Raw genomic sequence first — 19,177 nt, forward strand, 5'->3', positions numbered from 1 at the left:
ATTCCCGCTGTCTGCCCGCTCCGTGGAGAGGGTGGATACAACCGGAGGACCACCTGGAAAACTGGGATACAGCCATAGTCATAGGCTGTATCCCAGTTTTCTAGGCAGTCCTCAGGCTGTATCCAGCCTCTCCACGGAGCGGGCAGACAGCGGGAATCAGAAGCCGATAGTTCAGGTTCATACGAACCCAAACCTCGGCCGGTTCGCTCATCTCTAGGTATAATGTTTATAATTATCACCAGTCAAAAAACCCAATATCCTTTAATCAGCGAAATGGATGGAAAGACTTCAATGGGCTTATGAGCCCAATGGGAAAGCTTAGCCCTGAACCTCTTCCTTGCAGCTCCACACACTTGTGCTACTGTTCATTCAATCACTAACGTAAGGGCCCAGTGTCAGCTTCAATGATGTCTGCAATCCTTTTAGCCTTCAATGTTGCTACATCTACAACTATGGGCCTTAATGTAACGTATTGGAGCTTACAGGGATTTTTTGGCTCTAGTCTCCATTACCTTATTTACTTTATGACACTACTTTCTATCTACTAGGAAAAACATCATTTTCTTCAAAAAGTGTGAATACATAGAACACATTCAGGTTTTGTAGGTCTCAATGTATTCTTTATTTTTGACGTGCATTGTTGTTCATGGTCAGTGCCTTGCTGAAGGACATGGCTTGAATACTACAGGTTGAAAATAATAACTGTAGAATAATGTGGGAAATAGCAAAAGAGTCCAGCATTTTATGAATAAATAGCAAATACTGTCTCTTTATTCTAGACCTCTAAATAACAAAGTTACAAAGAGCAGCGAACAGCAACACGACTAAGTAAAAAACAAAAATTGCCAGAGATTTGTAATTTACTTCTAATAAAAATCTCAAGTCTTCCAGTACTTATCAGCTGCTATATGTCCTGCAGGAAGTGGTGGATTCTTTCCAGTCTGTATAAGTGCTCTCTGCTGCCATCTCCATCTTGGGAACTGTGGAGAGCAATGGAAAACCTCTCCTGTTAGCCAAACTGGAAAGAATACACCACTTCCTGCAGGGTATACAGCAGCTGATAAGTACTGAAAAATGGGAGATTTTTTAATAGAAATAAATGACAAATCTCTGGCACAAGTTGATTTCTTTTTGCTGAAGTACCTCTGTAATCTTTTTTTTTTATTTAAATAAAGTATGAGAAGAAAATAGGTTGGAAAAATCACCTGAAATCCCATGATCCAACTACCTGTAATGCACGTCCCATGTCTGTCTGCTTTCTCCAATCCCTTCTTTACACTAGGATCGGCTGACGTCTAGAGTTAGAAGTTGCCAAGGTCTAGGAGGAAGGTTTCAGTATTGTTTACGCCATATACAATGGATAGAAGCGGTAGTCTGATGTCATGTCCGTCATCTTACCATAGTAACAGATGTCATTGCATAGCAGCTATTAACCATCAGGCTAATTACTTCACAAGTACCATGTCAGAGCTGAAGTTAACTATTCACATGCTGACATTTACCCCTTTTATATCCGGACATGAGATCTGCTTTATCTGATGTTGTGCGTCTCTGTATAAATTACTAAATTCATTAAGTACAATTACTCTCCATTAGCGTTCTTTGTCAGTAGGAAGTATGGACAAAATTATGATTGTAAAATACAAAAGCAGTGTGAATGTGTTGACAGCTGTTAAATATAACATATATTACCACAGACACTGCTTTCCATTTACAGAAACTCCCGGCCTATGCTAATAATAATTGACAAACTCTGTGTTTTAGACTAGCTACACAAAACTAGTAGGAAAAAAAAGCTGAACTAACTGCAATCTGGTTGTACAGTTTTCCAACTTAGCTTCATTTAGAAAAATAGGAGCTGTAATCTGATTAGTTACCATGGAGAAACACAGCTGTGATTTGCACAGGGTTTCTAAGTCTTCTCCAAGGTGCTGAAACATTGTTCCTTGACTCCTTCACAACAAGATCCCGTAGAATGCTTGTATCAAGAATTAGGGAGCCAGACACTATTTGTAGCTCTATTTGCTCAACCTGGAGTGATCTTCCAGTTGGTTGTAGACAGACATGGTAGACTCTAGAGTCACCAGGCATTCCAAACAGAAATCAATATCCAGAGTCAGGGTCAGAGTCAGGAGGTATTGTCAGGGTCAATGTCAATGACAAAACCAGGGTCAGAGTCAGGCGGTACTGTCAGGGTCAATGTCAATGACAATACCAGGGTCAGAGTCAGGGGGTACTGTCAGGGTCAATGTAAATGACAATACCAGGGTCAGAGTCAGGAGGTACTGTCAGGGTCAATGTCAATGACAATACTAGGGTCAGAGTCAGGAGGTACTGTCAGGGTAAATGTCAATGACATAACTAGGGTCAGAGTCAGGAGGTACTGTCAAGGTCAATGTCAATGACAATACCAGGGATAGAGTCAGGAGGTACTGTCAGGGTAAATGTCAATGACATAACTAGGGTCAGAGTCAGGAGGTACTGTCAAGGTCAATGTCAATGACAATACCAGGGATAGAGTCAGGAGGTACTGTCAGGGTCAATGTCAATGACAATACTAGGGTCAGAGTCAGGAGGTAATGTCACGGTCAATGACAATACCAGGTTCAGAAGCCAGAACCAGAGTCAGACCCAGAATCAGGAAACCAGGGAAACAAGGCAGGGTTGGAAAACCATAGAAAGACTAAGGGAAAATGTGCATGAAAAACAACAGGGACAATCCGATGCTACTGTGACCACCAGCCATCTGTTTGGATCAGGCAGCATGGGATGCTAGTGCTGAGCCTGACTGGTTAAGTTTCCCCTCTTCCTGATAGTTATTGTCAGGAAGACTGATTGTAATGACCTTTAGTGGTGCCCTAAGCACTGCAGAAGAGTAACGGAAGGCATTGCCACTGGTGTGCAACTGGTTAAGTACATTAGAGTTCCATAAAAGTTACAACGGAGCAACATTTCAGCCTTTTAGGGCCTTTCTTAAAGTGTTTCTGTGATATGGACAGGCTGCTCACACCCCAACAGACCATTAAAACAAGCAGAGAGAAGCAGTAGTGCAATTTATATCCTGGGTTGCAGCAACCTTTGTCTAACTTCACTAGATGGCTTTATTTTAAGTCTATAGGACTCTATAGTGAAGCATGGTGGAGATAACTGGGAACCAGAAAGTAAAGTGCACTACCTCATGCATATCTACACTCCACTCAAATGGCTCATCAGTGGGAGTCTGACACATGTTAAAAGTGTTTCCAAAAGACAGGGACACAAAAGAAACATTTAGTATTTTTAGGCTTCAGACAGGTCCGTTGAGGCCAAGATCAGAATGCATTTGGACCCCTATATGTCACCACTAAGACCACAATACCATCATTTTAACCAGATAGTTGCTATTGATTCATTAAGAGAGTAAAAGAATAAAAGAAAACAGTAAAATACACCACAACATTGTATATTCAAGTACCATTATACACAATACAATGTGTTTTTTTCTGTGACGCAAAGGGTAGCCAAATTTTAATAAAAACAAAAACTATTAATTTATAATATCCTTATAACTGAGACAACCACTAATATATTAATTTTGCCTTTTTACATTAAACACAAAAGTTAATTTATATAGAAAAAAGTTTGGTTTTGGCTACATTTTGATCCCAAAATTTGATTTATCATAATAAATCAATAAATTTAAAATAAAATAATAATAATATTAATAAAAAAAAAATAAAATAAATATATATATATATATATATATATATATATATATATATATAACTTTTTTTTTCTTTATGTACCAAGAAGCACCAACTAATAAACGATATAACTTCCTCCGGTCTAAAACGTTTAGCTTAATGTGGTTTATTTTCTGTGCTCTGAAGCAGATTTAGATTCCAGGTAAATCAGATCATGTCTAGTGGATGATCTGTGCCTTGCTAGAGCCAATGTTCAATAATTGTACAATTCAGTAAATAATGCTACATCATTTATAAAACGACAATGAAGTCTGCTCAGTTCTCCACCCCACATAGCTAATCATCACCCTGGATGTAAATGCCATTTAGTAATCATGTTGTGTGACGTTTGTAGAGTGCGGGGGAAAAGAATTAATAGGATTCCCTCTGACTTTTCTACCTGCTCTGACGGAATCGACTGAGCCTTGATGACCACCTGATAGCAACTAGTGGGAAACATTTGACATTTCTAAACAATTGCTCCAAATAGATTTTTTACAATACACTTATTGATTAGCCTAAGCTGAAAATCTATACACTTCAGATCAGGAATAATCCCTTTTACTTATATAATCACAATATAAGGTGACCTAACTAAGCCAGACTAATATTATTAGAACGGAATTCTGTGTTTGCTTTTTCACTTCTCTATATGACATTGAAAAATATTACTTATGTTACTGTACAACGTCAAGGTAAAAATCTAAAGTCATAAAATACCTGTCCATCAAACTATAATCATGTTGTATGCATTGTATAGTCCTCCAATATGACATTTATGTGGGTGTCTACAAGTTCTACTCCTACCAAGTAGGTTATCTGTATCACATTAAGGCCGACAATCCTGTATAGCACTGTGCCTAATAAAGTCTAGTAAAAAACAGTAACTGCAAGGTTTGCACTCACCAATCACATCAGATTTCAGCCTGAGATAGTTCTCACACATGTTGTGTTGTTAAAAGACTGAGAAGGGAAATGCATACCCTAAACCATCCAGTCCACACAATGCTACGTCTTCTGGAGTCTATTAGACTGCATTAATGAGATTAAAGGAAAGGGCTGTTAAAGGCATAGACTATTCCATTCCATTACGTAAGAATGAGTGACAGCAGCGGTAAAGAGAAATCACAGGATTATTTCTCCAGGAAAGGATTCTCAATGACTTTGTCCATTTGCTCTCCACTTAGCAATGATGATTAAACAGGTCCATTACTAATACCACTGATATTCATTAAGATAAAATCAAGTCATTAAGATAAAATTGTACTGATAAAATAGGGATATATTTTCACCTAAGTATTAAAAGGCAAATCTCTATGATATCATATTAGTGTTAGGGGACTATACAGATTTTCATATGAAATATATATATATATATATCACTGTGATTCTTATTTAGGTATAGTGTACTGTCAGTTTTGTGGGCAGCTCAACATTGTAAGAAATTGTGTTCTTCCCTACTGATTATAAGCTGGCTGTCCCTATATGGTATAATGCTTTATGATTATCTGTATACTGACCGCTGCAGGAGTGACTTGGTCTAAGGGTGCATTTACACAGAGAGATGTATCTGACAGATTTTTGAAGCCAAAGCCAGGAATGGATTTGAATAGAAATCTCAGTCTTTCCTTTATGACATGTTTCCTGTTTATAGCCTGTTTCTGACTTTGGCTTTTAAAATTTTTCAGATATATCTCTGTGTGTAAATGCACTATAAGGAAACACATTAGAGAATTGTGCATTATGCATGTTATCTCATTTTTTTTGCTAACATTTCTCTGAAATTGGAGGATACCATAAATTTATAGTCATACCATATATTGTTGATGCAAAAAAAAGGGGGTTACAAACTATATGAATTTAAAAATAATGTTGGCATATTATTGAATTTGGTTAGATTTAAATGTTTTGAATTTGAATATTTTGGATTAAGCCACCTACCATGGTATTTTTATTTACTTTTTAAAAATGTTTTTTGCATTGGCTCACTTTAAGGGCCAGTTCACACAGAACTCTCAGCCGTGGAATCCTGCCTGCCTCAGTGTCATACAGTCTGTCTATGGGAGGGCTCGTGCACCTTCTCTCTCTGATCAAAGAATTAACATGTGAATTCTTTGAGCAGAGAGGTGCAGAGAGCGGAGGCACAGAATTTTGCCCCTTTTACTCAGTGTGGACTTGCACTTAACATGACACCTTCTAAGTAACGTAATCTGGTAAGGCTCAATTTATACCACATACAGTATGTTATGCATAGCAAACTTGGGGCTGTAATATTAGAACATACCAACATGGGGTGGATAAATTCAAATCCAAGACCCCCATGCTGAACAGTGCCGACCATTTCTCCCAGCTTCCAATGTAGCCTTAGGAATTTTTTTTTTAGACATCACAGGTCACAGATTTTCAGTTGTTTCTTGCATGTTTAATTTTTACCATAAAATCATTGTTATTCTTGTTACTACTAATATATGAAAATAGTTATTATACAAAAAAAGAGAGTCAAGCGTCTGTAAATAATAAAATCGGCAATTCCTCAGCTTATGGAGAGAGAGCATCTGCCCATTGAATCTAGTATATTATCACATAACACATTTACAACTATTTATTGATGTGGGCATTCAGCACACACTCCAATATAAATGACTGGCTTGTTACAGTCAAGGATCCCAAACTTGGAGAAAATTTGAAGACATTTGATGTGGTTAAAAAGGTATTGCGTTCCTGCTGTATAGCTATTGGTAAAGCTACTGTACATTTTATTTTCTAGTACGAAACTCTTAGTTCCTGGAATCTACAACAAGAACTGCATTCTTACTTGCAAGAGTTGTAAAGCCATTATATAGCATTCCTGGTAAAGTTGGGTCATGTGATGTAGATGGTGCTTACAGATGACTTTTCAAGTAGCGTGCGTTCTCAGATAGACACCTTAGAGCACTACCAATTGACATCAATTACAGGATGGAGCTGTAGGTTTGCAGACACATCAATTATTTCACATTTCACAACAGCAGTCACGCTATAGAGAAAGCTTAGTTACTATAGGTAATTGTGTTTGTTTTAGAACCTTGAACCTAAATGATCCACCCAAAACATACAGCTACGACTTTCCTTGTTGTGGCACAAGATGACTAGCTTTGTAAAAAATACTTTATTCTGCTTTCCTGTTGTATTTACTGTATTGTATGTGGCCACCCAGTGGTAGTGATATACATTGCATCTGTTTTGGGTTTTGCAAGCATGTTGTCTTCATGTATTGACTTTGTATTTTGAGAAATTGGAGTCCTAAACAGCATTTTTTTCTATAGAAAGAAGTGCTTACTGGCTCTATTTCTTTGTAGTTAGTCCTTTTTGCTTCAGCTGTGATGTCGCTCAGATGGCAACAGCATTTATATATTCATGGCGCTGAGCTACAAGTATGCAAGAAAGTTAATGGATGTTCAATTTGAAGAAGTTAGAAGCACTCACCTATTTGAAAATATATTTCTACATTTACATGCATTAATCACAAGCAAGAGGACACCTGTCTATTAGAGGTGAGCGAATGTCGAGTATACTGGGGTTTGTCCGAACTCGAGTGTGACATTTGATTACCAGTGGCTGAAAAAGTTGGATGCAGCCCTAGGGAGCCCTGGAAAACATAGATATAGCCTATGGCTGTTAAACTGGTGGCTGCCGGGATGCATTTTGGACATTCCTACAGCTAATACCTCTATATCGGCTGCAGTAACGTTCTTTCGTTCTTTACAATTGACTTGCGGGCACCATCAGGTGTGCATGCAAATCAATTAGCCATTCACCTCAATGTAAAGTGTGGCCACTGGCCGAATAGCATTGGATTGACTTCAGTGCAATGCCGACCCTGCAGTAAAGAACAGATGCTGATTTCATTGCAATCAGCGTAAGTTCCTTACTGAAAAAAATGTAGTGTGAACATAGGCTATGGCTGTATCTTTGTTTTTCAGGCAGCCTTAGGGCTTTATGCAACTTCTTTAGCCACTGGAAATCTAACGTTACTCACTCAGGTTCGGACAAACCCGAGTGTGCTCGACGTTCGCTTAACTCTAGTGTTTATCCTTCCAGCCTACTGCCATTTATAACATTACTTAACAGTACAACAAATTTGAAGTAATTTCTTCTATTGGCTCAGCATAATCATGTAATTTTTAGGATGAAAACTGAGTAAAACACCTGGCCCGACTGTGGCTTCCTATCCACCTATCGCATTCACAAGGAGGTCAGAAAGAGCTGGATCGTCCACTTTACAAGATATAAATATCCTTTAATGTACCCTTAAAAAAATAAATATGCAATGAATAGTCCATTTTATTCAGATCACATAAAACACAAACTGATTTTGGGAGCAGAAGTGTCCAAAAATCTGCCTGACTTCCTACCACCTAAACCACAAGACAAGACTATATACAAAATGGGAAACCAAGTAGGATTTTGATACGACCCTTCATTTTTACCATTTCATCCTCGCAAACTATTGCTTTTCTCCTATGACTAATGCAATGATTTTTTCATTGCCTGCTCATAAGAGAAATTAAGAAAAAAATTCAAATAAAGCATCAGAGTTGCCCCTTAATAATTTATTGTGCCTGCTGTTAACAGGATCTAGACAGTGAAACTGAAGTGAAGAGAACTGTACTGGCTTCATATATATTTTAAGCACAGAGCACTCTCACCAAAGAAAAATGCAGAAGATGGATTTGGTGGGATGCATACTTCAACATGTGAGGTTGTTAACAAAAGTGAAATGCCACAACAAATAACATCTTTAAGCATGATGGGTAACCCTTTCACTTCCGGAAGACTTGACAGTGAACTGCTTCCAAATCCAGAGTTTGTTAACAATATTCTATAAAAAGATTTGTTAACAAAGGCTACCTAAAACCAATAGATTTCTAAACAATGCTTCAGTCGAACCTAAAAACTGAGACTTCTGTTCTAAAAACTTAAAGGGGGTTGGCCACTTTATAGTAAAATTGTTCAAAGTACAGTATCAGTAAGTGTATGCCAGGCTAGGCTGCCCTGCTCCTTTGCAAAATTGTCCATAATATGGCCAACATGGAAGAGCATGTGACCATCTAATATAACAAAGAAGCAATTGCAGCTCTCAGCACTTTACCAGTAAAGTTGTGCATTGCCGGTGACAGCTGTTTCACGTTACTCAAGAACACTTCTACAGACCCCTTGTGACCATGTAACCATGCCCTGTCCCCCACTGAGCCTGTATATGCCTATGAAAGACACTGGAGGCAGGGCAAGGTCACATGTTCCTCCATGTTCCTCCATGCCATCTTATGGACAGCCTCACCACAGAGCAGAGCAGCACAGCCTGGAGGAGGGGAATCCCATCTTAGCTCTATGAGGTACACAGGGAGCTGCTGTCAGTAAGTCCCCCTATGGACCATGGCCCAATAATGTGAACAATGAGTCCCAAAGATCCAGCAAAGGTCACCCTATTTAGAACTGAATTTATAGCCAATAGTCATTTTTTATGGTATGGTTCATAAACAGGCATGTATCTAAACCACTCGCCACTCTTAATTTGTTTTAGGCTCGGGAAATACACCAGCCCTTGTATGAAATCAGTATGCGACAAGCTTGAGGCAAATGCGAAAAAGTTGCATGTAGTGAATCAACTTTACAAGATACCCGTGGTTGTAAATGACGCCTACGGGTAAGCATGAGTGTCATAGGTTTTAAGAGTTGTTCGTTTTGCACTATTGCACAAAATTTTGCAACTTTTTCCTGCCAGTAAGTCTATATCATTGATTAACCCCCTTCCCATATATCTATGTAGGTTCAGATGCTTTTTATCACATACTTTATGAACATAGAATTTAATGTTTGAGGAGACTCAATTTTGAGTTGAAGCTCAAAAACAAAGTTTCTCAATAATGCTCCTTTCTAGTCATGGCTTGTGCTCCATCATTTTTTGTGTTTTTTATTTTTCCCATCTACTAGACTAAAACTTTTCTACATAATCCCCCCACAGTTATTTGTGCCTGTTTCTATTACAGGAAACCAAATGGAGAACAAATCCTTCCAAGTTTACTATATGGCGATGTTCACACATCATCAAAATGACAGCTGTTTTTATGGGATGTCCATCATTTGACAATAAACAACAGCTGTTATTTGTATAATCGCTAATAAAATGCTGGCCGGCCAATAAAACAGTCATCATTTTGCTGGTGTGGGAACATAGCCTTAGGGCCCTATTACACACAGTTATCTGAGAGATTTTTGAAGCCAAAGCCAGGAACACACTATAAACAGAGAACAGGTCACAAAGGAAAGACTGAGATTTCTCCTATTTTCAAATCCATTCCTGGCTTTGGCCGCAAAAATCTGTCAGATATTTGTCTGTGTAACAGGACCCTCTGCCTGATCCTAATTTTACTAGATTTGATTTCTTTGTACTTGATATTCTTATTGGTGTATAAAAAATGTTACGGAATAACATACATGGAGATACTGTATACAGTCTTTTATCAAGTGTTTTTTCCCCCCAATATATTAAATGTAAAATTCAGTATATTAAATTAATATGTATAGTAGATGTATTCCTCTCAAACACTGTTCAATGAATTGTCACCGGAATAGTCACAAGAATAAGTATGGTGATAGTTTTCATACTTTTCCCAATATAAAAAGAATCTGAGAAATATTTTGGAGGTAAAGACATGCTGATCTAAGACCTCTGTGTCCTAGATCTTGGAATACACTCAACCTCCTACTGACAATATTTTGTACCCTCTTACAACTTTAGCCTTTGATTGTACATTTTTAGACATACATGTAACATAAGCACAGGATGCAAAAAGTTAGGAAATGATTAAAATTTTTTAAAAATATATATATTTTAAACCTTATAGGACGGAGTAGTCTTGCTGTAGATTTATGTAAGATGCTAAGCAGGAGAGCACATATAAAATATCCTTGGTTTTTGGTGTGCCTTTGAAGACTGGCATTTTTAAAAGAAAGCTGCACACTATTTAGCCCTTTTACTCTACTTTTTTTCTGTCCTTTGTAGATAATACCATTGCCTAGACTTCCAACCCTTCAGAATGACAGCCGTTTTCATAAGCGTACACTGCACAGGGAAGAAAAGAGGTTGGTGTCAGAGAATAAAAGAGACTAGGTCCTTTGGCCTGATGTTCATGTTACCCAAAATAACAGTGGATAACAGGGGAGGAAGCTCAAATATCATTTGAGGTGGGCAAAGTGTATTCACTGCTTTGATGCTTTCTGTGGCTTCAAATCTTTCATTTGTGTGGTTTTATAACTGAAATATCATTTTTTTTTTTTTTTTTGGAAGTAGGATAAGGTACGAGAGAGCTAAGTACCATTCTTCAAATCCTTGCATTAATATATATCAATAGTAAGTTTTATATTAAACCATATGAAACTTAAGAACTTTTGCTTAAGATCGTGTATTTGGATTTGTCATGATACACAATAATTATAACCATTCAGAATTAATAATTTTCAGTTACAATGATTTTTAATTAACAGTTAACCTAAAAACTACAAGGCTCATCTCTGCAGAAATTTCCACGCCTCGGAAGTGGGGCTAAGAGATGACAAATCCATGTTCTAAAAAATCTAACTGGGACAGCACTGGAAAAAGTAGAAAAAAATCAAGAATGTTTAGATGGAGTGCACGTCTCACCGCACAGGACCCTTCCGTTTGGCTTCAATCCAATAGTAAACGTAGGAGACAGCACTTCTTGTGAAAAAACGTGATTTTTCATTCACATCAAATGCCTGTGCTGTCTCCTACGTTTACTATTAAATCCATGTTCTGTCACTCTGTCGAGAGGGCACTCCAAGCTTAAACGGGTCAGGGCCAGGACAAGGGGTAGGCAAGGTGGGCACCCACCTGGGTACTACTGCCTACCCTGTTCAGAAGGGCAAAATTGTCAGGGATGACAAGAAGTCCAGGGCACTGCTTTAAGCTGGGTTCACACTATGTATATTTGAGGCTGTATTTGGTCCTCATGTCAGGTCCTCATAGCAACCAAAACCAGGAGTGGATTGAAAACACAGAAAGGATCTGTTCACACAATGTTGAAATTGAGTGGATGGCCGCCATATAACAGTAAATAACGGCCATTATTTTAATACCACAGCCGTTGTTTTAAAATAACAGCAAATATTTGCCATTAAATGATGGCCATCCACTCAATTACAACATTATGTGAACAGAGCCTTTCTGTGTTTTCAATCCACTCCTGGTTTTGGTTGCTATACAGCCTCACAAATACAGCCTCAAATATACATAGTGTGAACCCAGCCTTAAACTGCAAGTGCATCCTTAGGACATGACTGCAGTTGAAGGCTTACTCTGGAGTATTTTGCGCCCTGCCCCCAGCTCAGACACATACATCATGATGTTGACACTCATCATGTGTACACTTCTATTCAGCAGAGCAGGGGAAGTGTAGGTCCTGCCTGCGAGGGAGTGGAGGTCAAGTAAGTATAAAGTATGGTTTTTCTTGTGTTGCTGAGGTAAACATTTATCTACTTCCAGGGAGAAAACCTACTTTATTTGGAGGGCAACTATACAAAACTGGGGGCAGCTATCTAAACTGGGAGGAGGTGGTAGCTATTTACCTCCTAGGGGGCACCTACCTGTACTGAGGGACAACTATCTACCTACTAGGGAGCACATAACTACCTACTAAGGGAAACTACCTACTAGGGGAATTTACCAACATCCCAGGAATAACTTTCTTCTGTACAGTGGGGGCAACTATATAGCTACTAGGGAGAACCTACCTATCAATGATATAAGCCTTGGCTTTATGGTAATCAGTAGTGATAAGCAAACATGTTTGTATGAACATGATGCTAACTGTTCATGTTCGGCAATCAATTTGTTTGATGATCGGAATGGTTATAACAATGATTTTCAAACATATTCGAACTTGCGAACGTACGCAACTGTGTAATATACTCTTTGCACTTGATAATCTATACGCATGTGCATAACTCAACGCATGTGCCTAACTCATGTGCGTAACTCGAAATGTAAGCAATCTGTAACCAAATGCGTACGCAACTCAATGTAAATGCGTAATTTACGCATCTGTAGGTATGTGCGTAGACCAAAATGTACGCTTCTATTGTATGTTTGTTATTTGTTCGTGAATTTTTGATGAACATGAACCGATCATGATAAAAAAATTTTATGTTCGTGTTTGGGATCCAAACTGAACATCGGCTGTTCGCTCATCACAAGTAATCAGCTATAGGACCTAGGGTTACTTTGTCTAGGTGTGTTTACACTTTTAAATTAGTAAGTGTAATCAATTAATTTATTAGGGTCACATTTTCTGCAACTTGTCTAGGCTTTTAACTTATGTTAAAGGCTTCCTTTTGGCGTTACATATATTTATTATTAAGGTTGCTATCTTGTATTCCATTACATATTAAAATGACTATAGCAAAATGATTTTACAGTATACTTTGCTTTCATTTTGCAATTAATAGTGAAAAGTCTTTTATGCTGTCATTTGAAAACCCCGACATTTCTCCACCTCATCAAGCTAAACTTTTAATTGACGATTTGTAAAGACTAACGGGAAAATAATAGCTGCTTAAATACCATCAAGAGGAGAGCAAATTAACTTAACATAGAACAATGAATAGGTAATTACAAAATGTCAATCCTTGTTTACTTAATGGAACCCATGCAGAAAATAAAGGAGGTTATAAAGAAGTGTATGTGGAATAGAACATGGACTTATGATGTACAGATACAGCAATTAAAATAAATCAAGTCATCTTAAAAATACACAGATGAACTGTACAATGTAGCCTGTAGAGGGGGAAATCAATTTGAGTTCTATAGGTTGTCCCTTTATATAGACGTAAGAAACATAAAGTGTAAACTGAATTTAATCTTCACACTTAACAGATCTGAGGATAAAACATGGGTAATACATAACTGAAGGAGTCACATGAGTGCGGTGAAAATCTAATGAGAGGCCCATGTCGACTTGTGTGACCTTTCCTTGACTGAATACACAGTAATACTTGTAGGCTTCAAAGCTAGTCGTGAAAAATAACATGATTGCAAAAAAGAGTATCCATCTATACAGCGTACCACCCTCTAGTGCAGAACAAAAATCCTCTGTATTGATTATCCAAAAAGAGAAGGAGCCCAATTTTTTGAGAATATTTTTTTTTACCATTATGAAAATGCATCATAGATTATATATAATATTTATATGAGATTTTATAAGCTTAAAATAAAAGAAAGAAAGAAAGAGAACGAAAGAAAGAAAGAAAGAAAGAAAGAAAGAAAGAAAGAAAGAAAGAAAGAAAGAAAGAAAGAAAGAAAGAAAGAAAGAAAGAAAGAAAGAAAGGAATTGAATGATATTTTCTAGTCCTCGGAGGAAGAGGAGTAAATGTGACTGCCACTGCTGTTTGGTGCAATTTTTTCACCCAAATCCAGAAGTGGATTGAGCAGGAAGAGGTCTAAGTCCTTCCCTTATATTTTCCATCTCTATTGAAGTTACTCCTGGCTTCAGCTCAATAAACGAAATTAAACACTGCAGTGGTGTATTTAAATAATTTTGATCATTTTGAATGTGTAGAGAGTCTATTAGAGCCAATTTCATGATATGAGCTGCAGAGGACGTCAGATAGATGTAAATACAAAGTAAATCTACCATGTTACAGTTGAGGGCAGTTTCTCACATTGGCGCACGTGTCCAGGAGGTGAGGTCAAGCTACTGAAGTGCCCCAGCATTGCACACCTTTACATCCCTTCCTCCTGCTTAAGAGATGTTCAAGAGCTGGCCTCCAGAGCCAATCTCTGTCCAAGCTGCATCTAAAAGCCAATCCCTGATCCTCACTTTAGCAGAAGAAAAAGGAGTGGGGCAATTCAGCCTGGGTATAAAACAAGTCATCTAATGCCTATTAGTTGTGACACTGGTATGTTTATTTGTATTCAGTATCATTAATCTGCTGCCTGCTGTCTGTAGCTCATATGATATTGAGCTGACAGACTCCCTTTAAATTTTCAAATAATCATTTGTGATATCTGACAAACCTTTTAAAATGGTTCATGTGTTAGAATTCTTACTGTTAGTTTTGGACTGAAACAATTACACCCAATCATTAATCACTTTGCACAAGCATATTTTATTTAGTTTTTTTTCTCCCTACATCTTGTATTAGGCTATGTTCACACTACGTAAGTTCTGCAGAAATCACGGTCGTTACAACGGCTGTGATTTCTGCGGTACTTACATAGTGCTGCAGGCTAAGGGAATCCTGGTCGGAGTGTATACACATAGGGGGAGATTTATGAAAGGGTGAAAATATACACCTGGTGTAAACTGCCCACAGCAACCAATCACAGATCAGCTTTCAGCTCTGGTAAAAGGAGGAGCTGTACTTGGTTGCTGTGGGCAGTTTACACCAGATGTATATTTACACCCTTTCATAAATCTTCCCCATAGTATACACTCCGGCTGGGATCCCTAGGGGCGCTGTACAAAAGTGACATGTCAGTTTTCTGCGGCTGCTATTCATTGAATAGCGGCCGCAGAAAACCCTGTCAGTTCACACAATGGAGCGAGCGGCTCTGGCCGCACGCTCCACTGTGTGCTGTGGGGAGTTCTGATGCAGGCGTGCACACATCAGAATTCAGCAGCACTAAAGCTGATCCGCCCAGGATGATCTTTTCTGAGACGGGCTTTTCCGTGACCTGGCCGGTCTCATACTACGTGTGACTATAGCCTTAAAGTGTGAGAACAAACGGGTAGGGCAATTAAAATTTATCCTGCCCATCCCTTCTCATATATTTCATACAGATTGCCACTTAACCAAATTTGGAGGGTTTGGACAATTTGGGTATGGCAACCCTTATGTTTACTTATTGACGTTGTTTACTACTTTTTTTATGCAAAATTTTATGTATGCATAAAAAAAAAACATAAATTAACAAAGGTGGAGAAGAGTGGAACATATTGCCCCTTCCAGACAAGCAGCCATATTAGTGGAGCCACCCTACTGCCTAGATGGGGCATATGAGATTTGTGGTTGAGTAAGCTGCTTGCCCAGAACCCTAAACTCTTGGGTGGGTATTAGGCACCTCCCATAGTGGTAAACATCATGGGAAATGCTTCCCTTCATAGGCATGCGATTCCAGAGCGCAATCATGTAATGTCCTGGATACCAAGCAACTTACATAGATCAATCAGTAGATTGGTGACCAGCTGCCAGTTCACCTGGCATTGTTATTAATCATGGACAAGGAAATTTAGTATAAACCTGACTCAAACATGATATTTAGTTACTCTTCATAAGACATTAGTTTATACTTCCGCACTATGTTTTTAGCTGCAATAGAACTACAAAGGCTTGTTTGGAGATAGAGGGGAAGTAAATGTATAGCAGAAGCCAGGACCTTTTATGTGTTTGTATTAATATAGCCTTCTTGGTGTCCATGTGTGTTTGTCTGTGAATGTATCTATCTAGTAATTATATCTCAAACAGCTTCCCTGAGGCAGTATCTCTGATGGCAGTTAAGTATAAAATATCCACCATTACGCTGCAGTAGTTATGTAACTTGACAGACTGTCTGAATGTACTTACTTTCCTCTTTATCTACACAAGGGATCATCAATAATGGATGCTAATACAAATTGATTGGATTGTTCTGGAGAAAGGTTTAAGTGAAATCGGAGTCAGATACATAAATACTGTAACACTGTTTTTAACAGTGGCAGAACACAAAGTAACAGTAGCAAGCGAGGGCCAATTTCTATAGGGTGTCTAGCATACAACATATAATAATAAAATAATACATCAATTTGTAGTAGAAGATTAAACCCATGACGTGAGGGGGTCATTTGTGATGGTCACTGAGTACAAAACCTGTCACATTCACAGTCACTCCAATATTTGTGTGTTTTGACAGATTCTACGCCCAGGAGATTTGCTTGTGTACAAACTAAGAGAGATATGCTATCAGTTGTGTTTGTGGCTCTTCATATTTCAGCGATGGATTTGTAAGTTTATTTTAATCACCGAAAGCAGAGAAAAAAAGTCACCCCCTCTGTAAATAAGGCAAAACAGAACTTAAAGGGAAACTACCAGCAGGTTTTCATGTAAGAACATGCTAGTATGGGGTAATAGGGCCAATGATATGTTATGCTGTTTTGGAGACGTGAATTAGTTGGTTTGGTGTACTGGGGGCATACCGGTCCACCCACATGGGAAGCCATGCCTTGTAGTAAATATTCATTTGACACCCCTGCTGTGATGTAGGGGAATCCTGTGAAAGTAACATTTGTCATATGCCATCTATGCAGAATGGGATTTGCCTATGTCTCTGCATATTTATTAGAAGGAGGTGCAAACTGTGGCTCTCATTTTCTTACCCCCTTTCATTCATACTGTCCCCTACTGCTCTCTTTTTTTATTCCTTGGAATATATTACATTAGAAATTCTCTCTTAAACACTATTATTAAAGGTATTCATGGGAAATCTCTCCAGTAATTACATATTTGTACAAAGTAACTGATGGGACCCCATGGAAACAGCAGATTTCTGACAGAAAAAGACCACCTGGTTAATCTAGTCTGTCCTCATATTTCTTCTATTATTATCTTAGGGTAGATATATGCATATCCTAGGCACATTTACATTCTGTTACTTTATATTTACCTATCAAATCTGCTGAAAGTTTGTTCTTAGCATCTAATACTCTCTGTGACATGTCAAAAGTTTTCTTTTTCTGTGACAGTTACATTTTAAGGCTATGTTCACACAAAATCTTTTTTGCAAAATAACAAAATGCAACAACAACAATCATTGAGCTCAAGGAGATCAGAATTTTTTTTTTCAATGGAGTACTCATTCAAGAGTCTCTAATAATACATTTCCCCCTAAAAAAATATGAATATGCAAAAACAGGGGTCAGTGGAGCCTCAGACACGAGTCTCAAAACATAAGAATAGCCAGATACCCCTCCTGGGAAATAAACCTGCTGCTAAGGGGTGCCTCCCAGTGGGGATATTACCAAGCCACCTTGATATGTAGCCCCTAAAGTCCAAGTAAGTTGTGATTATTGGGACACAAACAGTGAAATACCAGGATGGCTCCATTAGCGTCTAAGGCTAACTCAATTGCGAGAATAGCAACATGACAAGGGAAATACCAAAGCAAGGCATCCATCCAAAGACAGCTGTTTCAGGCTATTGTCGCTCATCAGTGTGGAGTAGGATTCTGGCTAATGGGGCAATGAATAGTTATATATCTATTCTATATATAACCTGCTTTTGCAAAATATGACCTTTTTTGTTTTTGTCTGTTAACACATTTATTTTACTGTATAATCTTTTCTGTGTTTTACTCCTAAGACCTCATACCGTTTTGTAATCTATTTTTGGACCCATTCTATATTTCTTTAAAATATCTTTTGTAGGTGAGGTCTCCAGAACTGGACACCGTTTTCCAGATTTGGTCTCCCTCTTCCTATTAATTAATCTCTAGCAATACAGTCCAGTATTTTAATAGCTTTCCCTAATACCTGGCTGCACTAGTTATTCCTTTTGAGGCTTTCAGAAATCACTACCCCTAAATCCTTTTCTTCCAAAGTCTTTGTCGTTGCAGAGCTACCAATACAAAGCTCGCATAGAAGATTTCTTTTTATCCCCAAGTGCACTACTTTACATTTTCAGTTCAGCCTTCACTGATGTGCCCAGATTATGGTGGTAAAACTTGTTATCAAAAACTCTTAAGGTGGCCTTACACCTTAAGAGTTTTAGGTAGAAGGTTTATTCAACTGGCAGCTCTCTCTCTCCTGATTCCCTCATAAACAAGACATATCTGCATCATTCATGCATTCTCAATGGAAAGAGGAAGGGTAAGCCACTGCCAGACAGCTCTGGTGGCAGCTTACCTTTCGCAGAACAAAAGGGGTGGGCAGTTGAGAAGCTGGAGGCACCTATACAGTTTAGATCTCTCTTAGGCCTACGGGTTACGCCAACTTTCACTTTGACTAAACTTTGACTGTGGGCTTTTCCCTTTTTTCATGGATTTTATTTAACCCCTTAGTGCTGCAGCTAGTTTGGGCTTTAATGATCAAGCTATATTTTCAAAATTTGACCTGTCTCACTTTATGCGGTTATAGCGCATTAATGTATGCTAGCAATTTTGAGACTTATTTTTCGTGGACATATTGTACGTTTATTAAGGGCAAAATTTGGTCACTATCTTATGTGGTTTTTTGTTAAAAACATCAAAATATCATGAAAAACTGGAAAAATTATCATAAATTTTTCCAGTTTTTTAAATATCAAACATACGCTATTCAGCATTTGGTAAAAATAACATAATTATTGTATTCTCTGGGTCACTATGGTTACGTTGATACCAAATTAGCATAGTTCTTTTTTAATTATTACCACTTTGGCGCAAC

At 38.1% G+C, this 19,177-nt stretch overlaps 1 protein-coding gene and 1 long non-coding RNA gene across 3 annotated transcripts in view; one reads left to right on the plus strand and one right to left on the minus strand.

The window, feature by feature from the left end:
- The window catches only part of RORB (RAR related orphan receptor B), a 178,491-nt gene that overhangs the window by 59,981 nt on the left and 99,333 nt on the right, over nt 1-19,177 (minus strand). The window lies entirely within an intron of this gene.
- The window catches only part of LOC138787116 (uncharacterized), a 53,305-nt gene that overhangs the window by 1,543 nt on the left and 32,585 nt on the right, over nt 1-19,177 (plus strand). For both annotated transcript variants that reach the window (XR_011362301.1, XR_011362300.1), the window contains exons 2-3: nt 9,286-9,408; nt 10,768-10,847. This is a non-coding gene — a long non-coding RNA (uncharacterized lncRNA). The remainder of the gene's footprint in view (nt 1-9,285; nt 9,409-10,767; nt 10,848-19,177) is intronic.

Source organism: Dendropsophus ebraccatus, chromosome 3 (assembly GCF_027789765.1).
Source record: "Dendropsophus ebraccatus isolate aDenEbr1 chromosome 3, aDenEbr1.pat, whole genome shotgun sequence".
NCBI lineage: Eukaryota > Metazoa > Chordata > Amphibia > Anura > Hylidae > Dendropsophus > Dendropsophus ebraccatus.